The sequence below is a fragment of the Bactrocera dorsalis genome, chromosome 5 (genome assembly GCF_023373825.1).
Source record: "Bactrocera dorsalis isolate Fly_Bdor chromosome 5, ASM2337382v1, whole genome shotgun sequence".
Taxonomy (NCBI): domain Eukaryota; kingdom Metazoa; phylum Arthropoda; class Insecta; order Diptera; family Tephritidae; genus Bactrocera; species Bactrocera dorsalis.
Window position 1 is genome coordinate 38716127 of NC_064307.1, and position 27519 is coordinate 38743645.

Here is a 27519-nt window from a genome sequence, read left to right on the forward strand (position 1 = left end):
GGGTTTATGAGTTTAACTTGCAAACTAATCAACCATCATCGGAAAGGAAGGAAAAAAACGAGCCGAAACCAAAAAAACCATGCCAAAACCGCTTAGAAACCAAAGGAATGCTCATTGTATTTTTCAATATTTGTGGTTTGGAGCATCATGAATTTATTCCGGTGGAACAGACGCTTAATAAGGAGGTCTATTTGATTGTATTGAGGTTTTTGCGTGAGAACATCCATGGAAAACGGACGGAATTCTAGAAAAAGAATTCACGGATTTTACTTGATGATAATGCACCATCGCATGCTGCCACGATTGTGACCGAATTTAAAGCAAAAAACACAATGAATACCATAGATAAATCGCCGCGTTCACCATATTTGGCTTCGTGTGATTATTTCTTGTTCCCCAAACTGAAATTGCCGCTGCTTGGAATCTGTTTTCAGTCGATTGTAGAGATAGAACCAAATTCGCTGAAGGAGCTGAAGGTCTTGCCAAAAAGTGCTTATGAAAAATATTTCGAGAACTGGTCCAATATCAATGGTTCCCACAAATGAGCACCTTCTTGGTGAGAAAATAACGGGTCCATATCTTGAAAACTGCGGGATTAGTTCGCGTATATACAGAAAGACATACATGGCTTAATCGAATCGTTTACATATGTATATTTTTATATAGTCGCCGACGTTTCCTTTTGGGAGTGAGAAACTTCATGACAAACTTAATGTACTCTGTTCAGGCTCCAAATACCAATAACTTAACTTGGCTATACACAAGAACAATTTCGATGCGGTTAAATATTTTATCAACGACATTTTCATCACGGTAAGGCTTATAACTAAAACTTTCTCTGGGAAACCCCGTTCAGAAAAGACTGATTTCGTCAAGGTTGGCAATAATATTTGTCACGAAGTTATGGCAGTGGCGACCGCGACTATGGTCACATTTCTAATTTGTTGTTTTTGCTTGTCGCTGTTTATGTTTGGCAGTTGGTTGCCAATTTGCCGGCGGGAACTAGTTTTCGTTTTGTTACTCAATCGTTGGACAAACATAACCAAGTATGTGCATAAGCACTTACTTAGGTTTATGTGTATGTATATATGTATGTATATACATATGTATGTGTTTTTGTGTGCTTTACCTACAAACTGTTGTAATACAGTTTAGTCATTTTGCTATTGGAAAATTCACAATTTCCAGTTTTGATGCATGTATTTTCTTTGAACCGATCTTTCTACTGCCGTACAATAAACTACAGCTCGGTTGGAAAAACGAATCTTGTCGAAGGAAAACTTGTCATAACAATGGTGAATAAGGAAAATGTGAAATGGCAGTGAATCGGGAAAAGCTAAGAGTGTGTTGTTGGCTGTTTGAATAGCGAAATCAAACATTTCCCTTTCAGCCGCAGTCAGGCCCATACAGAAGATACACACGAAAACTTGTCTACATACATACATAGGTATGTTTGTAGCGATAAAACATTGTAGAAAAGCGAACAGCAGAGTATGTTAAGAATAACTTCAGTGCTACTCTTCAAGGCTTTTCTCATAGATTTTCAGCAGCAGCAGCTTTGCATAAATTATTTAATATTATTTTATTAGCTACAAATTTTAGAATTTCATACCGTTTGTTTTAACATTTTGACACTCAAGGCGAGTTGCCACAGCAAATATTAATACTATAACAACTAAAGCAAAGGCAGACGCGTTTGAACCATAGCTTGCACTTGAAAATCCCCAATGCGCATGTCAATAGCGATGGCATTGCTACAAAAGGTTCATTTCGCCTTATCTTTGAACACAGTACTCGTACAGCCATTACATGAAAACATAGCAAGTGTTATGTAAGAGTAGGTGCGCGCCTCAATGTGAAGGCCTTAATACACAGTCGAACATAAGAACGACATAAGCAGTCAAATGCTAATGAAGGGTGCTTTTTTAGACGTCTGGTTTTCAAGCAGAAATAAAATGCATATAAATTAATGTTAGGGCCTAGATTTTAGCTTTCTTTTAAAGATAAGGGTTTGGCGTTAGATAGATAGCTTAAAAATTAAGGCTTTGCACTGAGACCTACGGTCTATTGTGCCCTCTCCTATATCACATATGGTCACAAAGGTCCAGCACTCTGAACAATTCCAGGAGCTTGCTGGGCTCGATTGAGGTGATGTGATCCCTCTCCATGTAGATGGACCCTAGGGCCTTGAAATAAAGTGCACTGGAGTTTCCTGTGCACAGGTCAGTTTGCGGAAGAGACTATGCCCATGTTGGACAAGTGCTTCTAGAGATTGCAATGCCCTGTATTGCTTTTGACATTATGTTTTAAAACGATTTCAAGTGACAACCGCGGTTGGCTATAATAAGTACCAGCCTAGAGGCCTAATTTTCGTCCACCTTTTGCAGTAATTAGGGTCGTATGTCAGTAACGCCGTGAATATTCTCATTGGTGACGTCAATTGTCTTGGGATTATCTGCATAAAAAAGTGGCATCAAATAACTTCAAAAATATTGTCAAGCGGTTTCAAATTCAACGATCTTGGAGGCCAAGAAACAGGCCCACGATGCAAGATAATGCGCTCGCCAAAATTTTCCTTCAATAAATTGATTATTTCGTTGGCTTTAAGGCATGTAGTGCCGTCTTGTTGGAACTAAAGATCGTTCAAGTCATTAATCATGACTCTATAGCATTCCCCAATGACTTCAACATTATGGCCAGCTTCATTACGACCTGGATGCTGTAAATCGCAGACGAGTAGCTTCAGACATGTTAGAACACTGCACTCCGGACTATTACCAGATGTCTCTTAATGTCTCCTGTCGGATATCTGCGCAGTGAGCATCGTATGCTCCCAGTTAAAGTTAAAGGGCATAATGAACTCCCCTCTAGGCTGTTTCTGCTGGGGCGTTTTCGTATAAATCATACCAGGAGTCACCTGCTTGAAGCGGAACCTCCTTCTTGGAGCATCTAGAGGTCCTTCTTCAACTACGTCGACGACATATGACAATACGACGACCAGACTTCGGACACAACTAACTTCAGTCATACGCTTACCGTCATTCACAGTGGTGCCATAAACACCTTCAGCGACTCTCTCTCAGTGAATGGCGTACTTGGAGTCAAACCACTACTCATTGCAGACGACTTGATTGAGTTGCCATAGGAATCGAGAGTGACCCTTGTACAGCTTCGTTCTGGGTACTGTAGAAAGTTAAACTTCTACATATCCAGAATCGACAACGATATATCAAATATATGTCCAGCATGCAACGAGTCCCCAGCTAACTCTATACTTCTGACACCCCTCTCCCTAGGTCTGGCACAGCGAAAGAGCACGTTTCCTGGGCTTACTGTCGAAGACAACTTATCTGAACCTTATCAGCCTAACGATGACGAGATAACCGTTGCAACAACAACACCGGCTTCATTTTTGAAAAAATTTGGACCTATGATTATTTCAAAACATAAAGCTCACCAAACAGTGACTTTTTGAGCTTTTAAAGGTTTCTCAACAATGTCTTGTAGATTATCATCACCCTAGTCCTCTCTCGACGAACAAAGTGCAAACTCTACTAGACAGTCATCATACCCGTCCGGCTATATAGCGCAAAAGCGTCGTTGATAATAACAGCATGAGTTGATGAGTCGTCATTAAGAGTTTTCGAGAGAAAGGTTCTGCGAAAGATTTATGGTACTGTGCGCATTGGCAAGGGCGAATACCTCAGTCGATGAACGATCAGCTGTACGAAATATACGACGACGATGACATAGTTCAGCGAATTAAGAGACAACAGCTACGCTGGCTAGGTCAGATCCGAATGGATGAAAACACTCCGTACCCGGAGTACTCGTCGGCGGTAGAGGAAGAAGAAAGGTCAGGTGGGGAAGGACCTGAAGGACCACTTGGAATCTTCAATTGGTTCCAAGAGCAAAAAGAACGGCTTGCGCGCTGTTGTAAGCTCGAGTATAACCGCGTAAGCAGTGTCTACGCCAAAAGTGTGCCTCATCCTGTGAAAATTGGGATCGGCGCACATTACGTTTTGGGCCCATTCACCAACGGTTGTTCCGGAGTAAGTCTATTTATTATAAAATGGCAAACCAAGCTGGGTGCAAATCAAGCAACAGCTGTCAAAGAGAGGAACTCTTTCAAAACCATACGTCTAAAAAAATACCCTTTACAAAGGCACATACACACATAATTCCATGACAGATTTTTGTTTTCGAAAATTTTTTTCTACCAGGTCACTCTCACTTCAGAACACAAAAGCTGTTGCTTTCAATCAATTTTAATTTACAGTCTGTCATGTAAGACCGTGGTCGAATTTACCGATAGTTAATGAAAGATTTCGCTCTAATTCCTTCGCGTGCCGTTAGAGGGAAGCTTTGTTCTTGATGCATTGTCAACAAAGGTTCAGTTAAACGCCATGAGTGCTAAGTACGCGTCGCGCTACGAGGCTGTGTTCCAAAGGTCTCAAAATGTCGCAATCAGCGGCTGCTAAATATATGAGAAAGTCGAAGGCATTTGTACAGAAGTGGATACAGCGATATATAGTGGCTAAAAATGTCGATGATTTACCAGAACGTGGTTCGATAGGAAAAGTGAACAAAAAAGATGAAAAAAGAATAGTGAATCTGTTTTCGCGGAATTCTGCTTTAACACTGCGGCAAGGACAAGCAAAATTAATGGCAAAAGGTTTAGATATATCCTACGAAACTATCCGAACCCTTCTTCATACTCATGATCTGAAATGGCGCAACACAATGAAGAAGCCTCTGTTGACTGAAAAACTTGTGACAAAGCGACTCGCTTGGGCGCATGAGAATATTGATAGAGATTTTGAAAATGTCAATTTTACTGGTGAATGTTTTATATGAGCACGTTCTGTCATCACGCGAGCATGGTCAACTTCTACCAATAGGCTTGTTCAGCGGACAGTAAAATATGGAATAAAGGTGCATCTTTGGAGCTGCTTCTCAAGGCAGGGATTCGGCACTTTGTACTTCTTCATGCCGAGAAAATGATAAAGATCTACAAAAAGGCTTTACTGCTATCTGCCAAACGATGGTTCGTCAGAAAAAATGAAGATTGGATTCTACAGGAGGACAGCCGTTGGCCGTCGCAGTCGCCAAACAAACAGAGTAGCTTCGTGGAAGACGCACATGCACTTTGAAGCAGTTGTCTTACAAAATTCGTTGGATCTGGAGATCCTTGCCACTAGAATACACCGTCAAATTAGTAGAAAGCATGCCTCGGATATATATAAATATCAAAGTTTCATAAAATAATTTTTTTTTAAATTAACACGACCACGCTCCTACTTGACATACTTACAGAAATTCTTATGAAAAGATATCGTTTGGAAAAATAATGCAAATTGTACTTACCTTATTAATTATTAAATATTAAATTTTTAACGCGCCGAAGATTGTTTTTGTTATTCGTTTCTCTGTAAAAAGGCAGTGTTGGATAACGATTTGTTAATTATTAATTTTTAATATTATTTTACAATGCTGTTCTATACATTATCAGTTAATCAGTCGTTTTTGAGTGCTTACACCATGTATATTTGATTAAAAAGAAACAAATTATTATTTAAAAGTTTTTGTGTGCTTTCCTACGCGCTTTTTCTGTTTTACGACTTCACAACTGCAAACTGTTCTTAACCGCCTGTACACATAGCTCATACCTTTCAAAACCGCGAAAGCACACTTTAAATTATCGACGAATACCGTTGGTTAATTTGGTGTTTTGTTAACAAATGATTTATTCCAAATAGTTATGGAATTGTAAGTTTTAGTTGTTTTTGTTGTTTATTTGGTTTCTTTTAATTTGAACACTGCTATATTGGCATTTTTATTTTGCATCGAATTCCATGAATATGTAAAGTCTTGCCATTAACATCCACAAATCCCACCTTAGTTCTTCGGGGACGCATTTATAGAAGTTTATATAACCCAGCATTGAAACGTGAGCTCATTGAAAACTGCAAAACACAACAAGAAAAACAAACAATATTTATTATTTGTGGAAATATTTATGATTTGTATAAAAAATATATATATATACCCTACATTGGTTCAAATTTTATAACATAAAAGGTATATAAAGATCCTTATCTTTATTTAAATAGATCACTTTCTATAGTAATTCGATTTGAAAAATTACTCCTGAGATTGTTGCGCTGACTTGGATATAAATCTGTGACAAATCTCGTGAAGATACCTTGGGCCCTATACTGTATTTCGATTCGTAAATGTATTATATTCGAAATTCGGATCTACCTTATAATTATGCGAAAGTTGTACCATCCTGAGCCAGAATAAATAAGTACAATTTTCGTTCGAATAGGCCCCCTTGTCAAATAAACAAGGTTTCCAAACAAGAACTTGATTTGAATCGTTCAGTTTAAATAAATTACTTCGGTGATTTTAGTATTTCCTTCTACAAATATCCCTGACGAATTGCTGGCACATATTTTGTCAAATAAAATAGTTTTCCGTACAAGAACTTGACAGTTTGTATGACAACTCTGTCTATGCTACAGTAGTTCGACATTGACGGCCGAAGAATAAGCAGCTTAACTGAGGGCGGAAAGAACTGTGCACAATTTCAGAGCGACATCTAAATAACTCTGGTCTCTCAATATATTATGGGGTCTTCGATTTTTGCTCGTCTTACACTTACATACTTCGTGGAAGACTTCGTATATCCTGTTGGGGTTTAAAAAATATATACGGTCATCGCTAGGCAAAATTCGTAAGTCATTTAATTTAAAACTCTTAATATGTCGGTTAAAAAGTAATGGAGTAACCCAAGATGATCTTCTCGCTATTCATACTATAAGCGGAACACTCATGCTATGGGCAGCTTTTAGCTCAATTGAAAACTCTTCTTTTGATTCGTTCAAGTTGGATAGATTCTCAAATGAATCCTTGAAAATAAACTTATACCATTTGAATAAGAGTTTCATGGTCCCACAACAACATCTATATCATACTTATCTAAGAAAACGCGTTCAAAGTTTTTTATGCCGATTAGATTAGGTTAGATAAGATAGCTTATCAAATATCACGCTAGGACTGTGTGTATGTACTCTTTTGTGAAGTCAAAGAAAAGAAGAAGTCCTGTGTTCGAACTTACAAATTAGCAAAAATGCTTACCACCAGCTCGGTGGAATTTTTCAGAGTATGTGCTTCCAAGTGCTTAAGTCTTGACGTTCCAAATGCAAGACTGTCAAGAAGGAAGTGTTGAGTTTTTTCCGTTTCAGCTTCTTCCATACAGGATACCCAGCCTTACTGCATGAACGCCAATAGCGCGATGGCCCGTTAAAAGCCCCAAAACTAGAGATAACCTACCCTTACTGAGTGCAAAGAAAAAATATCTTATAAACACGCTTATATTCAAGAAGCCAAAGAAAAGAAGAAGTCCGGTGTTCGAACTTACAAATTAACAAAAATGCTCAGTAGGCAGTAAAAATTTTCACAGGCGTGCCTCCAGCTCGGTGGGATGTTTGAGAGTATACGCTCGGTGGAATGTTTCAGAGTATGCGCTCCCAAGAGCTTAAGTCTTGACGTGTAAACATTTTAATGTCAAGGATGCACCACTCTCTTGCAGGTTAGTTGCCGAAAATGTCGATAAAACAATAGAAATCTTCTAGTCCCACCGTCATGTAAGCCGTTTAAATTATTTAAATAAGATAGCATACAAAAAGAAGAAGACAACGTCACTCACAGACAGTTGTGGTCAAGTCGTGATCAGATGGCGTGAATGGTGACCAAGCCAGACTTGTCGGGGATGTACATTTTGCTATGTATTTGATGGGATTGGCAGGTAATCATCTACTATGAGCTAGTTATCTACTGACAAACTCTTAATTCTGAGCTGGATCGTCTGAAAGAAGCAATCGCCTCGTGGCAGAGCTTTGGCCAGTAGGAGAGAAACTGTGTTCCATTGGCTAGAAGTGTCTTTTGAATCAGGGCGGCAGAGAAAGTTTTGCCAGCAGCAAGCAACTTCACTTCAACTGGGTGCCAGGCCACGGAGGCATCGAGGGAAATGAAATATTGGACGAGATTCCAAGACCAACATTAGGAAACCCATGCATTGTCTATACGACGATCTCGACAGAAGCATAATAAAGAAAATCAAAACCCGATAGAATGAGCTAGGACGATGCAAAACTGCAAAAGTCATGTGCAAAACGGTAGATGGGAAGTACACAAAATTCCTATTGGCTCTCAATAGAAGAGACTGTAGGAACATGATGAGAATAGTAACTGGTCACAGTCTGATGGCAACACACGCCCGCAAGATGAGGCTTACAGAAGGAAAAGACTGCAGGAAATGTCAGGGCACCAGGGAAATAATGGAGCATGTCTTGTGCACTTGTCGCATAATGGCAAGACTACGCTGAAAGCATGTGTGGTCCTCACGGTATGATACACTGGAGGAGGTATCGATAGTGAGGACGCAGAGTCTGTTAAAATTCGCTTCAAGCCTAGAGGATGACTACTCTTCTTGGACTTAACAACTGAACTCCATCTGGCATCGCAAAGGACCAAACTGGTATATGCGTGGCTTATTGGCCTAGCACATTAACCTAACCTTACCCTTCACAGGTACATTTCTTAAAGCATAAAGGGTATAAAAATATTGTTTCGAACATATAAATAAATTTTTGAGAGAAAAAGAACGTATGTAAAATTTTATATCGATATCTAAAAAATTAAGGAACTACTTCGCCTGTATACAGACAGACGGATAGACCGATGCACATGCCCTTAACCTCCTCGGTTCGTCAGGCTGATAATATATAAACATATTTTATAGGGTCTCCGACGTTTCTTCCCTGAGTATTACAAACTTTGTGGCAAACTTAATATACGCTCTTCAGGATATAAATGAAAGGCTTTTATATATTATATAAACATATCCGTTTTAGAGTTATGTTTTAATTGCGTTGTTTTTTAAAGAATGTAAGAAACATATACAAAATGCGATCTTCAAAGCGTTTTTTTATTATTTTCCTTGTTCATACATACATACATACATATATGTTCGTATGTACTTAAATGCTTTTCGCGAAACATTCTCAACAAAGGTGTTTACGAGTGGCGATCTCAAAGCTCACTCGGTACGAAGCGAAATTTTGCATGAACACACACACACATGTGTACATGCGAGTATGGATGACATTAGTAGTAGGTAGTTTTAGTACGAAAATGCGAAATATTGAATAGGCGCACATGCTTCGTACGAAAGCTTTTTCGATTTCATATGCGTATTTAAGTGCTTATTTATTTATAGGCGTATATGTACGTATGTACGTATGTATGTAAAAGCGAGTGTGTATAAACAATAAAACGGCAACTTATAGGTAAAAGCGAGTCATGCTTCATACATGATTTAGCAAAATGCGCGGTATAAGGTGCCGGGGCGCCTATATTATTATTATTTATGTATATAAAGATATATATTTATATGTATTATATACACAGATAAATAAGTATGTACATACAAACATATATGCATATTTATCTTCATTTATGCCTATGCATTTATTAATGCATGCATTGGTGCGTGCGCATGTGTCCCGCATTAGCCGAGCATGTTTGCGATGACCTTCCCACACTGTCATGGCTAAATAAAAAGCTCGGAATACATCATATACGAGTACTCAAAGCGCTTATGCATATATGGTGTTTGTACATAAGTGCGTATGCTCATATATTATACGGAGAATACCAACTTATGCAGGCCGCCAATATAGAAATTATGGCTCTATAGATGGAAACTGAGGAATTGAGAATACGCTAACCAATAAAAATCACATATTATGAATTACTATAACAGGTTTTGAAAAATAATAAAAAAAAATCATTTTATTCGGAAATTAAAAACCCCAAAACCTCAAACAACGATAACACTTTCGGCGAATTTGCTGAAGTCACATAAAATGATACTAAATTTGATGTAAATACCAAACCTATCTCGGTTCCACTCAAGCAATTATATACTTAAACGAAGTATAACCAATAAGGCCCCGACTGTCAAGATTTTATGCAATAATTAGATTACAAAAAATATAATATATTTTATAAGTATGTATTATATAGGTTGCCTTTTATATTTCGGGACTTAGCAACCCTAGTTGACTGAACACCTGGATCCCACATAATTTGTCACTCGCTCAAAAAGGCTCACGTCGACTGGTAGAGAGTTATGAGTAAAAAATAAGATAATGTTGCTTTGTGATAGGTGATGAATTGTCAAATGACTCCTTTTTATTACCATGTGTTAAAAATAAACTAAGAGGTCAACGTTTTTCGACACCTAAAGAAGCGATTGATGTATTCAGAAGGCATTTTTGGGAGGTGCCTTCAATCAGAGTGCCAAAAGTGCTTCGGAAATTGGTTAAAAAGCATGCAAAAGATCATGGAGAGACTTACGTCTGAACAACGTTTACAAATCGTTCAACTTTATTACGAAAATTCACGTTCTGTAAAGAATGTGTTTCGCGCGCTTCCCTCAACTTATGGTCAACATAATCGGCCTACTGAGCATACTATTCGCAACACCATCACCCATCTTGAGACCCAGCATTCATTATTGGGTAATATTCGACCGAAGAACGTGAAGAGTCGATTCGGCACCGTTCAAAGCAACTCGGACTGACGTATGGAACGACTTGGAGCATTTTACGTCGAGATCTTTAATTGAAAGCATACAGAAAAATTGAAAGCTTGTGCAAAAACTGAAGCCGTTCGACCTTCCCAAGCGACATCGTTTCACTGTATGGTCTTTTGAAAAGTTCAAAGAAGATCCGACGTTTTCGAGCCAAAATTTGTTCAGCGATGAGGTCAATTTCTGCCTCAATGGGTATGTAAACAAGCAAAATTGTCACAAATGAGACGAAGAGAAACCTGAAGAGATTCAAGACCTGTCATTTCATACAGAAAACAACAACGGCTTGGTGAGCTTTGTGAGCCGGTGGAATCATCGGTCCATATTTCTTCAATAATGATCGTAACTGTCAACGGTGACCTTTATAGCGCGATGATAATCGACTATTTGATGCCTGAAATTTAAGCTCGTGATCTCGACGACATCTGGTTTCAATAAGACGGTGCCACTTCCCACATATCGCATCAATAGATAAGAGAAACTTCGGAGAGCAGATAATATCACGTTTTGGGCCGGTCGATTGACTTTTTCCGGAAGGTATATGAAAAGTTTAAAGTCGAGTCATCGAAAATTGGACTCAACGGATGGACCATCTGTGATTTAGCCGCAGCCAACATTTGAAAGAGATAATATTCAAAAAATAAATGCCAAAGAATGCTTTTTCGAATGATAGTAAGCATTCCCCATTAAATTTGAAGTTTCTGTATTTTTTCTTTAACAAAGTGGGGAATCTCGGAACATCCTATCACTTTATCTATATAAAGATCTTAATGGAGAACAATTTGGAAAAAAATAATAAAATCGGTTCGATGATTCATATTTGTTTTTGTTATCTAAACTCGAACTATAAAAGGCAACCCTCGTATAAACAGTTTCTTAGCCATACACCTTTGAAAACGTATGAGAAAATACCTAAATACAAATACAACTACAAAGTGTTTACCTTTCAAATGCCTTTTGATGATTTCGGTTATATTATCCAGCAAGCGATTTGAGTAAAATAAAGTTATTACGTATGTCAAGTTGTGGAGTACGTATACATATGTACATACGTAATGTCATATTTACTTACTCGTACACGATTCACATGCGAAAAAATTCAACAATCACAAATCGTGCAAGTTTTATTTATCACATCTTTTTGGCCGCTAAGCACCTGCGCCAATGCCACAATGCCACTGCCACTGTCAGTGCCACTGCAACGCAGGTACATTCACACTGCAGTGCTGATGGTGGAGCCGAAGGGGCGTCAGCAGCAGAGCAGGATGACCGCCACCAAAACGAATCGGCCATTCAACTCAAACGGAGCTTGAGCTTTTATTTTTTTTTATATTTTGACAATTCGATTTGGAAAAATAAAAAAACAAAAATTCAAAACTGGTAATTACCACAAAAGCAGGACAGTTTTGTTAAACGGAAGTAATATTAACAGCAGCAAATTATTTTTGTACGACTACTCATAAACGTTTATAGATTATATTCATATTTTTTATGTTACTTATGGGTATACTTATATTGAAGTGTGGGCGAATAAATAAATAATATCTCACCGCTGTTTAATATATGTAGATACAAACTGAAATTTGTACATATGTATGTACATATATACATCATGTACGTTGACAGTATGATTGGCTGTACTATATTGTAAGGAGTCGGAGTAATTAGCATTGCAATTCTAATTTGCATGCTTTCTATCAATATTTTAGCCAAGTCGAGGGCTTTATAACATTGATGAATGAAAGCAAAAGTAATTTAAATATTATGCTTGAACTTGAAAAATTGGTTCAAAGCAGTACGCGGAAATTATATGTAAATAAAAAGCGAAATATTTACTGATTCATCAATATTTATATTCTCGCCTTTAAAGTAATTCCCACCAGATGTAATACACTGATGCCAACGATTTTTTCAGTCCTCGTTTTCATAAGCACTTTTTGGTATGGGCTTCAGTACCTTCAACGAATTTTGTTTTATCTCTTCGATCAACTGAAAACGGGTTCCACGGAGCGGCGATATCAGTTTGAGAAACAAGAAAAAATCACACAGAGCCAAATCTGGTGAATACGATAGTTCATCGATGGCATTCTTTGCGTCTTTGGACAAAAGAGACCTGTTAACGGTACTCTTTACGAAAAAAAAAAATTAGCTTTATCTGGACAAGTCGACCAACAACGCGTTCCATAGCCATAAAAATCATTCCAACGGTCTCGCGATAAACGTCGAGCTCTCTTGCCATCTCTCTAACACCTTTCTGACGATTTTCAAGCACCATATCTTTCACTTTTTTAATATTTTCATCAGTTGAAGATGTCGAAGGTCTCACAGAACGAGACATGACTTCAACCGTCTTTAAAGACTTCGTACCACGCGTAGGCTTGTGCTTTTGATAAAACTTAATCCTTCTCCAAGATTCACGACAATTCCGCACATGAAATTTGGTTAGAATACACAATTTGAGACGAGTTCTTCGTTCGATATTTTAACCGACCGACTAAAGTACCGACTTAAGCAGCTGCTTTAAGCAAACTGGTTGACAGACTGCTCTCATATTTGACATAGTATTTAAAGACGGTCTTCCAATGAAGCCAAATATATTTTATTGAAATATCATTTAACCGGGGAATGTAATTACAATTTGCGAGTACTTTTTTCACAATCTATAACCAGTCATTATGATATTGACAATTTTACTTTATGTCTGGGGTATAAATCTCATGCCTGAGTAATTGCTTTTCGACCATTTTCGTTAATTCGATCAATTACAATACATCAATCTTTAAATTCAAATGAGAAACATCTTTTAGAAAAAATATATGTATAATTGGCTGTTTTAAGGGGATATTCTATTCTAGAATTTTTAAAAATTCATTTTTTTTTTATTATTATTAGAGTTTAGACCCTTAAGAACATACCCTCCAAAGGATTTTTAAAAATTAAAATTATTTTAAGAGCTACAGTTACTTTAGTGACGCAGTACCTAGCCCGGTAGGTAGGTAGACTCACTTTTTAAACGCGTAACTACTTTTTTCCACACGGTACCGGCATTATCTCAAGTTCTATACAACCGATTTACTTGAAATTTTGTGTGAACCTTCTTTATATAATCCTTTATTCTTTGTTTTTAATATTTTATAAAAATTCAGGAATTTCAAAAAAAAAAAACGTAAAAAATGATTTTTATTTTCAGGCAGTCGCCATTTAAAAAAAAAAAATTCGTGTTCCCTGAGGTAGGGACTATAACAGCATCCTTACTGATTAAGAATTTCTTTTGATTTTTTTTCAGACCACCAGGAGAGTCAGGATCAATGTCACCAGGATGCGCCATTTTTTTACACCTGTCTCTCCCCCCCTCTAATTATTTTAATTTTTAATATTTTTTTGTAAAATTTTTTTTCTGTATTCTTAAGATATCAATAAAAACACCATAAAAAAATGGATAGTAAAAATATTTTTGGTTTTTTTTAAATAAAATTCAAAAAACTGCCCAAAATTTGATTTCTAGAGTAGAATACCCCCTTAAAGCAACAAACCTAGAATAAACAAAAAAATTTAGTTTCACTAGTCCAATTTTCCTCACAAAAACTTGAAATTGATCAGTCAGTATGTGTATGATATAGTAATCCAATCTAAACAATAAGTTCGCACCTGAAAGCCTTACTTTGGGCCATGGTACATGCCAAATTTCGTGAAAATATCATTTCGAATAAAAAACTTTTCTTGCAAAAATTTGTTTCGGTCGGTTAGATTGTATGACAGCTATATGTTATAAAGGTCCGATAGAGGTGATTCCGATAAGAATGTGTGCAAAAGGGTAAGAGATCTTACTAGCATCGTTGGAATATAGAAATGATCCTAAGAAATGTGGAAGCACGATTGGTTCCAAAATCACTCAATTTTTTTTGAAAAACAGCGTCGCGTTAACGTCCATGAACATCATGCTTTCCGACTACCAGGTTGTCATGAAACGTATTATTACAAGCGTTGAGTCTTGGATCTATGCTTACGACCCGGAAAGAGACAATCAAACGGCCGCATATCGTGGCAAAAGTGATCCGAAAACGATAAAACCTTGTCAAAGCAGGTCAAAACCAAATTATGTTGACAATTTTTTCGATTATCTAGGTGTCTTGCATTCCCAACTCCTTTCGACCGGCCAAACTGTGAACAAGGAACACTATTTGAGTGTTATTCGTCGTTTTCACGAAGCTATTCGTAAAAAGAGGTGGATATTGCGGGCCGACAACTTTTAGTTTTGCACCAATTAGTTTGCTGCATGATGCTTCCTGAGTTTTTTGCTAAATTTTCAAACAATACCGTGTCGCAACCATCATATTCGCCTGATCAGTCACACGTTTGTTCAGCAAATTCAAACGACCGCTCCGGGGAAACCATTTTGAGACACTTGAAGACATTAATGTGAATTGCTACGCACATTGAAGGCTGTTCCGGAAAATATGTTTAGTAACTGTTTCGAGGATTGAAAAAAATGTCGGCACAAGTGTATTGGGGTCAAACGGGATTACTTTGCGGGTACCGAGATAGATATTGAAGAATAAATTTAGAATTTAAAAATTATGAACAAAGTCTTACTATTTTTTGCTCATAACAGTAAACGATGTTTTAAATTCTACCGTTATAAGAACAGCGAATGTGGCTAACGGAAAATTTACATAAACTATGTGCTTATGCCTTCTCTCACATTCTATATTATCTAATTGCCATGCATAAATAATTTGAAGGTTTGAATTGTTCTTTTGAAGGTCATTCGGCAAGAATTTATTAGCTAAAAGTTTTCTTTTTTAAATTGTCCATAAGCGCTAATTAAGTAAGGCGCCAGAGTTTTAGTTTTAACTCAAATTATTTCTACAAAGAAGAACATCTAAAAATATTTTTGGTTTTTAAAGCAAAGGTCAGAAAGTTGTGTATGAAAATAAGCAAAACTAATTGTGGAGCTGTTGTACATAAAAAACGGTAGATAGAACACAAGTACATATGTATATGACAATAGTAGCTAAACTCTCTACTTATGTATCTTGAAAGGATTACATAAATACATAGCTATGTAAGAACGTCCGGGCAATATGAGAGAAATACAAACATATTAAATCAATCTTCCTTTGTTCTCAATAGCTTTAAAGTGCAATATTTAAATGTCTCACAACATGTTTGTGATCACTTGTGTATATATGTACATATATACATACGTAGTAAATATGTGTATATATGTAAGTTTGTGTATGTGTTTGCTAACGCACTAATCCTTTGTTCTTTTAAATAGTAATTGTTAACAATTTCATCACTTCTATTAAGCGGACGAACAAATAACAAAGATGCTGAAACATCTTTCATTCGAAAAAAAAAAATTATGTTAATTACATACACTACTCAACAAATCTGAAGAAAAAATGTGCGACTGATGTCCATCACGTGCATCTCCTTTTGTCATTGTAGTAAACGGTGGTGGTTGACACCCCTTGACAACAGCACAACAAATTCTACGTGTTAGGAAAATGGCTAAATCGACACAGCTGGTCATGCTGATCATTTACTTTATAGGGTCTCCGGCTTTTCCTTCTAGATGTTTAGGGTATAAAAATGATTAGGAAAAGCTCTACGTGCATCTGTCTAGTCATAATATGCGAATATATGTGCACGTTCTGTGAATTTTGTCAAATAACCGAGGGTTGGCTTTTATATTTTGGGATTCGAGAAAAAAAAACTAATTTTAATCATGGAAAATCCCGGTATTGTGTAACAAAATACAATAAATTTTGACAAAAAAAGTATTAGAAAATTTGTTAATAAGCGACAATTTCAGTTTGGGCAACAAGAAAAAATCACACGCAGTCAAATCTGGTAAATACGGTGGTTAATCGATAGTATTTATTGCGATTTTGGCTTCAAATTCGGTCACAATCGCATCTTTTTGAATAAAATTCATCTTTATCGGGACGAGTCGAGCAAGAACGCGTTTCATACCAAAAATATCCACCAAAATCATTCGAACGGACTCGCGATGAATGTCGAGCTCTCTTGCCAACGCTCTAACACCTTCCTGACGATTTTCAAGCACCATATCCTTCACTTTTTTAATATTTTCATCAGTTGAAGAGTTCGAAGGTCGTCCAGAACGAGACTTATCTTCAACGGTCTCTCGACCGTCTTTGAAGGCTTTGTACCACTCGTCGGTTTTTGATAAAACTAAATCATCGTAAGCCTTTTCAAAATTCGCAAGGATTCCGCACACGAAATTTGATTCGAAATACATAATTTTAGATAAATTCTTAGTTCGACATTTGCATCTATTGTAAAAATCTACCGAGGTGTACCGATTTGTAAAAAATAAACGCGCGAAAATGTTCGGTATTTACTTTCATTTTTTGGTCGAAAGAATATTTTAAGTTACTGTAACATCGCTGTTGTTGACTCGGCTATAATCGCGTAAGCGGTGTCTACGCCAGTAAAGAAGAAGAAGAAGAAGTAAACATCACAAATAGCGCTAGTCAAAATGTTGTAAGTATGTATGCCATCAAATATGTCAAACTTTACGACAAAATTGTGAGTTGCCAGATTGCAACACAAGTGTTTCCCGAAATATAAAAGGCTACCATTTAAAATATAGATCTGTTTATACCCTTTTATTCCATAAGAAATGTACCACTGAAGGTAGTTTCGGTGCAGCCGAAGTTACAGTTTTTTCTAATTTCCGCAGATTTTATATAACAAGTAATACCTGAATGAGATATAGGGCCCTGTATATATGTATATGTAACGGGTGATTTTTTTGAGGTTAGGATTTTCATGCATTTGACAGATCACGTGGATTTCAGACATGGTGTCAAAGAGAAAGATGCTCAGTATGCTTTGACATTTCATCATGAATAGACTTACTAACGAGCAACGCTTGCAAATCATTGAATTTTCTTACCAAAAAATCAGTGTTCGGTTCGAAATGTGTTTCGCGCTTTACGTCCGACAAATTTTTGTTCAGCGATGAGGCTCATTTCTCGTTGAATGGCTACGTAAATAAGCAAAATTGCCGCATTTGGGGTGAAGAGCAACCAGAAGCCGTTCAAGAACTGCCCATGCATCCCGAAAAATGCACTGTTTGTGTGGTTTGTACGCTGGTGGAATCATTGGACCGTATTTTTTCAAAGATGCTGTTGGACGCAACGTTACGGTGAATGGCGATCGCTATCGTTCGATGCTAACAAACTTTTTGTTGCCAAAAATGGAAGAACTGAACTTGGTTGACATGTGGTTTCAACAAGATGGCGCTACATGCCACACAGCTCGCGATTCTATGGCCATTTTGAGGGAAAACTTCGGACAACAATTCATCTCAAGAAATGGACCCGTAAGTTGGCCACCAAGATCATGCGATTTAACGCCTTTTAGACTATTTTTTGTGGGGCCTACGTCAAGTCTAAAGTCTACAGAAATAAGCCAGCAACTATTCCAGCTTTGGAAGACAACATTTCCGAAGAAATTCGGGCTATTCCGGCCGAAATGCTCGAAAAAGTTGCCCAAAATTGGACTTTCCGAATGGACCACCTAAGACGCAGCCGCGGTCAACATTTAAATGAAATTATCTTCAAAAAGTAAATGTCATTAACCAATCTAAGTTTGCAATTAACGAACCGATGAGATTTTGAAAATTTTATGCGTTTTTTTTTTAAAAAAAGTTATCAAGCTCTTAAAAAATCACCCTATATATATAACTGAATTTTGGAGGGGATTTTAAGGCTGGCACTTTTAGTATTATACATATTTATTTGTATTTGTGGCTTTATGCTCAAATAAATATGTACAGTATGTATACATACATACACATATATTATATATTATGTTTTAGTATGCTTGTACGCAGTTAGAATGTGTGGCTGTGCCCAAGTGTGTCTAACCGAAGCGCAGCTCGACCTCAAGGTCGTTTGGCCTAAAACGTTGCTAGACTGTTTAATAACATAACCAGAAGTGGCTAACATTGTTGATTGTGTAAAATGTTTCTAGAATTAATGTGAAAAGCATTTGCCATATTTGTGAAGCACAGAAATGATAAAACTTTAAAATAAACCAAATAATTTGCATAAGATGAAAAAATTATGAATCAAACAATATAAAAAAATTACATTTAAAATAGAAAATTAAAATTTTAATTAAAAAAATTAAGAAAAAATTAATTTTAAATAACTAATTTTAGTTAAAAAAATTAAATTTAAAAAATTAAAAAAATTAATTTTAATTAACAAAAAATAAATTTCAAATAAAAAAATTAAATTTAAAGTAAAAAAGTTAAATTGAATAAACTAACATGTTTTTAATAGAAAAATTTAAACTGAAATAAATAAAAATTAAATTTAAAATATTTAATTTGAAATAAATAAAAATTAAATTTTAAAAATAAAAAAAAACAGAATTAATTTTAATAAAGAAAAAAAATAAATTTAAAAATAAATAAAAAATAAAAAAATATTAAATTAACTAATATACCGAAATCAACGGTAAAAAAATAAATAAAAAATAAAAAAATATTAAATTAACTAATATACCGAAATCAACGGTAAAAATGAATAAAGTTATGAATTTTGATGAGCAAATTTGCAAAAATTAAACAAATACCAACGATAATTAGCAAAGAATGGAGATTATAAGCAGCGGCGTGCAAATATAAAAATAGAGTCCATATTGTTCGAATAGCTTACTGCATTTGTGGGCTTATATTAGAATTTATCTTATTTTATAAAAATATAAACACAAATAAATTTTCTAGACGCTGAGTTGTATTTATTCGTATACTACATTTTAGAGCATTTGTAGGAAGTTAAGAACTACATCTAATAAACTGTAAATTTCAAACAAAACAATAAGTATTATACGCAACCTTCAACAGTCTAATACATTAATATACGCTTACTTTGTTAGCCCACAATCTCCCCCCCTCCCCTGCCGCTATAGCACCTGCCTTAGGCGTGTAGAATTAGCAAGAGCCAATCTAAAGCATAAAAGCACTGCGTCCAATACTCAAGCAACAAATAACAGCGACTTAATTCAACGCAAGGTAGTTGTTATTGCTTTTTTGTGCAGTAGTCGCATTCACATTCGCATTTGCGGTCGCAGTCGTCGGCGCAGTCGCAGTCCGAGTCGCAGCCGCAGTCATAGTTAAATTCACATTCAGTCATATGCGTATCAGGAAGTAAACATTTCAAGGATTGACTCATTAAAAAGTCGAATGCGAATGTGAAAACAAAAACGTTTTCAACGACGACGGCCGGCAACAACAATGGCAAATGAATAACAAACGCGTCGTGGCAGTGACGGTGATGGCCACGACAATCGACAAATGGCTATGCCAACGTCGTATGCGGCAGCGAAACAATCGTGCGTTAGAATGCGAAGGGCCAGTAGGAAATTAAAATTAAATTATTTTTAAGTTGACAAGTATATTCAGGAAGCAGTATATAATGGAAAGCAAACTTAAATAAAATATTTTTAAATTTTTTTTGCCAATTTTTTCAGCTCTAATTTTCTAATATTTTTGTAAAATTTATGTATACAAAAAAATTGATACATATTAGAGCTGTTTGGTAACCTTTGAAATGTGTAAAAAAATTGATAGCAGGGTGACACCTCTTAGAAAAAGAGATAAAATAAGAAAAATGAAAGGAAAAATAATATACAGGCGATGAATCTGAGGTTGAGAAGAGAAATATAAGGGGCCTGGTAGATTTTTTATGTGAGTTGTTCCAGAAATACGACGACTTGGACATAGTTCAGCGAATTAAGAGACAACGGCTACGTTGAAAGTGAATACACTCCAGCTCTGAAAGTGCTCGAAGCAGTGGAAGGGGAAGACCTACCCTTCGTTGGAAAGACCTGGTGAAGAATGACCTGGCTATACTTGGAATCTCCAATTGACCCTAAACAGTGAAAAGGAAGAGCGACTGGCGCACTGTTGTTAACTCGGCTATAACCGCGTAAGTGGTTTCTATGATAATAAAGAAGAATGCAACTATAAGAAAGCAGCTTAACAATATTAACCGTTACTTTAAAAGTATTGGCTTAAGGAAAAGCTTTCGTTAAATAAACAACAGCTTTCAGTTTTTCTCAGTATTCCTTTAAAAAGAAATGGAAAGGTCAAGAAATATGTCCAGATTTATATAAAGTCAAAAATCTGTTCTTCTAATCTTACTGCTTTATATTAACAGTTATAATACAGTTATTCTATTAATGGAACTAGAAAAAACGTTACATTTCGGTTGCACCGAAGATATAATTTCCTTCACAGCACCTTTTTATAGCAAAAAAAGGCATAAAAAAATATTTTTCTTGATTGTGAGCGGTCTGTTTGTAACATGGCCATATGATATAGTTGTCCGATCTGAAAATTTTTTTCGGAGATTATAGAAATGTCTGGAATAATAATCTATATAAAGTCTCTTGAAGATACGTTGTGAAATAAAAAGTTTTTCTTACAAGAACTCGAGTTCGAACGATTAGTTTGTATGGCAGCAGTATGCTATAGTGGTCCGATATTGGTGGCTTCGACAAATGAGCAGCTTCATTGTGAGAAAAGTATGTGAGCAAAGTTTCAGAGCAATATTTCAAAAATTATTACAACCTGTTCCAGGTATAAAAACACAAATAATATTAGAAAAGACAAGGCGAATTTTTTATCCAAATAAAAAAAAGACTCCAATACGACTACGACTGTGTAAAACCATTATATTTCATATAAATACATATATTTTCATACTCATAAATAAATGATTTCGAAAATTTTGTTTCGTTTTTTTTCATGGTTTAGTAGCGGGCATTCCGGTTGGGTATTGCAATGCAGTTCAAGCTCAAGAAAATCAAAACAACAAGACGACGAATGATAATAGAAATTCGTTAGGTCTATATACTGCTGCTAGTTACAATTCAATTACACATTCGTCTTTTCCCCCGTCACCACCACACATATATATGTATGTATGTATTTATATATATGTGCGTTCAGTATCGCAAAAGCTCGCACTGCGTTGCTAACCTAGTGAGCTTGCGAATAAGTATATATACATGTGTAAATGTATATATTGTGCATTTACTTACATACATATATACATATTTATAAACACACATATACATATATGTACATACCAATATCTACATAAATATACTCAAAGAGGCGTAGTCGTGTTTTTCAAAACTTCGGCAAATATTTTACTAAACATTAATATGCACAAATGGGCGTACATAGGCATATATAATATATATAAACATATGCATGTACATATGTACATATATATGAAGCACATACATACATATATAACAATGTAAGCATGACTATATTGTTCTGTTCTATTCTAAATGTTATCTACGCATTGCACATGCATTTCAGATCAGTTCAGTCGATTTTTGTTATTCAGCTCCACTCAGTTTTAGTTCGTTTCAATTATCGCAACGTTCTATTGCATTTACATACATACATACATACATATATGTATGCAATTTCAATTCATTCTCGCCGACAACACATTCGTATATACCGCAAACTATTTTTGCGAAAAGCTGGCGCTGTTAGAATGCATACGAACGTGCGTGTGGACGCCAGCGTCGCCCCGAAGCCTTTTACGAACACCCCACCCCTCCTACTGACTGAATTTAACGTTGCGGCGAGGGGTGTTTTCCTACCCGCATACTTGAAAATAAGCGCAATGAAAATATTATTGAATTGTATAAATATCTTTCAATGAAACGTTTATTTGATGTTTTTAGTTTTTAAGGCGGTATTGTTGTTGTAGTGTGTTTGTGTATGCGCGCGTTGTAAACACTTAGAAATAACCTTTTTCATGGCATTTCCCTCTTCGCAATAGGAACTGCCGCTACCGCTTGCCAACCATCGAGCGACCGAGCGGCGATTGCTTCGCTGGGAGGCACGACAGCTAAGAGCTTTTGCATCGGGTCTACTAATGACCGCCGTGCAATACGCATGTGTGGTTCGTTTGTGCATTCGGGTACGTAATTTCTGTTAAATTATTGGCGATAACGTCTATGTGCTCACCTAACACTTGAATGCAAAGCTTCCGGTTATTGCTAGTATTTAGTTATTTCTCGTAACTCTCAAGGTCCTTTGATACTCGCACTTAGTAATAGTAAGTGTACAGAGCGGTTTGTTTAGTAAATTCTTTCATCATAATTGTAAAAAATGCATTTTTATTAGCCATACGAGTTTTGCGTTTAGTATGATTAATAGTTGTTGGTGGTGTTAGAGTCGAGTCCGTTAAAATCCGAAAAACACGTGTTGTTTTCTCCTTTTAGTCTGTTGCAATACTGTTTCCGGCTCTGCATCCATACTGAAGATTATGTATGATTACGCTAATTTTTTTTCTTTTAAGCCAAAGCATGTCAACTAAATGTCACAGTTAATATACTTCTACAATGAGCAAGTAATAGTAAGTTTTTTTTCATAATTTTAAAAATCTTAATTTATAGTATTTCTCAAAATCTATGTCGTCATCCTCAAAGTAAGCCACCAGACCACAGTACACTTGTGGTAACGTTTTTTTTCCTCGAAACAGGTTTTTAAGCCAATTTTCTGAATAGCCTTAAATGCGCGCAGCGATTCAGGTTTAATGTTTTCAATAGACTCGAAAACGATTTCTCCGGAGCGGTCGTTTGAGCCAGAATCGCCAGAAGTCAGGGTTTCACAGACGTTAACGCGACACTGTTTTGCGAAAAAAATTTCTGATTTTAGAACCAATCGAGCTTTCAATTTTCTTAGGCCCAAATGATCTTTCAAAATGGTTTTCACTGATCATTCCATTATTCCAACGATGCCAGTAAGATCTCTGACTGTTAATCGTTGATTCTCAAGCTCAAATTCCTTTATTTTATTGACGTGTTGATTATCAGTTGATGTACCGTACTTGACGGGGTTCGTCGTCAACGATCCTCTTTGAATAATTTGTATCAATCAAAAACATTTGCTCGCGACAAACAATTATCACCGAAGGCTTTTTCCAATCTTTCGAACGTTTCAGCAACAGAAATTTGATTCCGCTCACAAAGTTTAATGAAATTTCTTTTTTTGAATAATTTCACTTATCGTCATGATTATTTGGCACAGAAGTCACTGACAGTCATATCAACCTTGAAACCCGTAATAACTAGTAATGTAATCCTCCGTTTTCAATCGATTTTGATCGGTGAGCTTTGATCAGATATTGAATAATCCATGTCAAATTTCGTGAATATATGTAGTCAAAGAAAAAATCTTCTATACAAAGACTGAACTCACTTTGTATGACAGCTATGGGGTACAGAGGTATATTCTGAACGATTTCTTCGGACATTGTACCGTTGCCTAGGAAATGAAATACATAAGTATACACAGTTTCATGATGATCGGTTAGGTGGTTTCGTCGTGAATCGACTTAGAATTATCTTTTTTAATGAGTTATAAAATTCATTCAAGTAAAAAATTTATTCAAGTAGAAAAAAAAATCTTTAAATAATATTATTAATATATTTTAAACGTTTGGGTTTACCAAACAAATCACCAAAATCTATGAAACGACATATTTTTGTTGGAAGCGATACTTTCATTATTTCTATATGTATGATATTAAGAATAAATAGAAAACTTAAAGGTGGAGGTTTTCCGTTACAATTAAAAAGTCATACTTGAAGAGACTTTCTTGGAGGAAACGTAAGAACGTATTTTTCAGAGTACCAAGTACAAAAAGCCATTTTCCGTATCTAAAAAATCTGTACTACGATCCAACTTTCCGACAACATTGAGAATGTAGACATTCCATGTGGTGCTGGACATTTGCCATGATCACATAAATGAAAAAAATAAATTGCTATAGCTATAAACTTAACTTAGAACACATCTGAAACTTACATAATGGGCGTGACAAGGGTCAGATTGATTTGAAGCGAATTTGGTCAAGAATATTCTCACCATGTCCTCTTGATATCTTTTGAGTACAAGCGTAAACACTTTTCATGTCATCACCTCATTTAATATTTGCAATCGATAACTTAAGCATGAGCTAAAATATCGAAAGGTATATGCCCTTAGATTCTGGTCTGAAGGTGTTCGAAAGCGGCGCATTTCTTCTTGTACCTTCAATATACATTCATAGTTCGAGAATTTCAACTGGTAACTGGCGAATGCCACGCGTGATGTTTTGCTCCAAAGCCTGAATCGAAGCGAGATTGTCCACATAAACTTTAGACTTTACAAATTTTCACAGAAAAAAGGCTAACGGTGTGATATCACACGATCTTAGTGGCCAATCGACCGGCCCAAAACGTGAAATTATCTCCTCACCGAAGTGTTCTCTCAATAAATCCATTGTTTTATGCGATGTGTGGGAAGTGGCGCCGTTTTATCGCCGAAATCACGAAGTGCAATTTCAGGCTTACAATAGTCGGTTATCATGACGCGATAAAGGACGTCATTGACGGGTACGTTCTTACCGGCATCATTTTTTAAGAAATATGAACCGATGATTCCCCTGGCTTACAAACTACACCACATCGTTGTTTTTCTGGATGAAATGGCAGCTCTTGAGTCTCTTCAAGATGCTCTTCGTCCCAAATGCAGCGACAATTGGGCTTGGTTACATATCCATGGAGACAGAAATGGCCCTGATCGCTGAACAATATTTGGCACGAAAACGTCGAGCCCATAGAGCGAAGCGATGTAGCTTGAGAAGGTCGAGCGGCTTCAGTTCTTGACCAAGCTGAACAAAACATTTTCCATTTAAGATCTCGACGTAAAATGCGCTAAGTCGTTCCGAGTGGCTGCGAACTGCGTCGAATCGATTCTTCTATTCGGTTGAATATTATCTAGTTATTATCTATGGGTCTCAAGCATTGTTGATGGTGTTGCAAATAGTACACTTGGCAGGCCAATTATGTTGACCATAAGTTGAACGAAGCGCGCGAAACACATTCTTCACAAATTGTAATAAAGCTGAACGATTTCTAAACGTTGTTGAGGCATCAGTTTTTCCATGATGAAATCTCAAGCAATACTGAACAAAATTAACATGACGGCTTGACACGACTCAGGCGGGATCTGTCAAGAAAGGCCATTGAAAAAGTACCTTTAGTTAGACCACCTGCTAATTAAGCTCTTGGCTTTGTTTTGCAATATTATAAGAAGTTGTAATCCGATGTTGTATAAATACAGATATCAAAATCTATCGAGACTTTGCAGTAGTACGGATTGAGGTTAAAACGGACATTTGGCGATTACTGTTTCGTGGTATCTTGATTTCGGTGCCTGGTTGAATATCTACTTCTTCAGCGTGTTCCAAGATCAAATAAAAGTTTTGCTGTATTTCTTTAAAATTTTCGTCTGATAATCTTATTGCTTTTGCAAGATCTTCATCAGGTAATTGTGATTGCCGACTAAGTGTTGAAGTAGAAAGACTGAATTGCAGTTAAAAGCTGTGAAGCTGTAGTTGAAATCTCAAATTCTCAATTCTTCAAGTTTTACCGACTTCCTGTGCTTTATGTTAATTACAAATGGATGCAACTAGATGTAGCTTGAAAACGCATTCAGCATTCAGCCATTTTTGTTAAGCATACAGATTTAAGTTTTTGCTTCTGAATTGAACTTTCCGATTTCATTCTTCGATCAACTTCAACAACAATCAATATTAGAAATATGTTGGTAAGAAAATTTTTTCTGTACATCCCGCTCAGTAAGAAATTCTGGAACCGACACTATATTCAGCATAACTATTTCCGCCCCTAGTTGATTTTCCACCACAGACAAAGGTGAAAAAGTGTTAAAAGCTTTTAATGAGAACATTTTCTAAACATATTTTAATTGAATGCTAAAAATTAATTGAAGCCAATCAGATTCCAGAGCCCCTCAATATCCAATAAGATGATGATTTTTGAACCTTTATAGATATTAAAATACCACGGTCTTAATGAAATGCATGAAAAGTGAATGGGTTCTAAAAAGTAGTATTTTCGGTTAAAACTTTTGCCTAACCCCCGTGTACACTTTATAGCGTATCGATCAGTGGAGTAGCTATATCAATGTTATTAACGCAGAATGTTTCGATTAGCATCATGTGATGCGGCAGTAAGCGTGAGCGATAACGACAAGTAAGTAAGATTATTTCTATTAATATTCTAACTTGTAAAATACATATTTCGGACTTGAAGCAAAATTTAAAAATGAAAGTATCGATAAGTAGAGAAATCGGCTGTTCAAATTAGATTTACACTAAAAACACAGCTGGAAATATTACGCATGCCTTGCAATCTTGCTAATTCTTTAAGAACTTCGAGGAAAATAAGAAGAAGCACATACAGAAATGTTGTACTATACTTTATATATAAATATAAAAGCATGGAACTGTTTAATGAATCATCAAGTATATCAGTATTTCCTTATGTTTGTACATACATACTTATGTATCTGCATAGATCGATCCTTCAAATTAAGTATTCCATGGCGAGTTTCAATTTTAAGTAACCTAACTTCGATTCTCAACTCTATTTGGTCACATGCCCACACCCTTATCTATATGCATCCAAACATCTTATCTATATATACATATGTATATACCTATGTACATATAGGCAATTTGTGTCTTCCGCGCATCTGCAGCCACTTCTTGAGCAACTCCCGCATCGGTGCCTTACTACCGCAGCCACGCATTGGCTGCCATGTCTTTGCCTTTCCAAAATGCATCAAATCGCGTGGCATGGCAGGCAGCTCCAACAACTACAACAAAGCAACAAAACACAACACTGCACACCGAACACCCCAGGCGTCGCACATTTCCCGCTTGCATCGCTCACTCAACCAACCAACGAACCAACCAAGCAGCCAA

The 27519-nt window shown here is 36.2% G+C and overlaps 1 protein-coding gene across 3 annotated transcripts in view; it reads right to left on the reverse strand.

Annotated features, from left to right (window-relative positions):
* LOC105225270 (ecdysone-induced protein 74EF) overlaps positions 1–27519 on the reverse strand; it is a 168453-nt gene that overhangs the window by 89631 nt on the left and 51303 nt on the right. For all 3 annotated transcript variants that reach the window (XM_049458800.1, XM_049458799.1, XM_049458798.1), the window contains one exon: positions 5368–5966. The gene's annotated coding sequence lies outside the window, so the exon portion shown is untranslated. The remainder of the gene's footprint in view (positions 1–5367; positions 5967–27519) is intronic.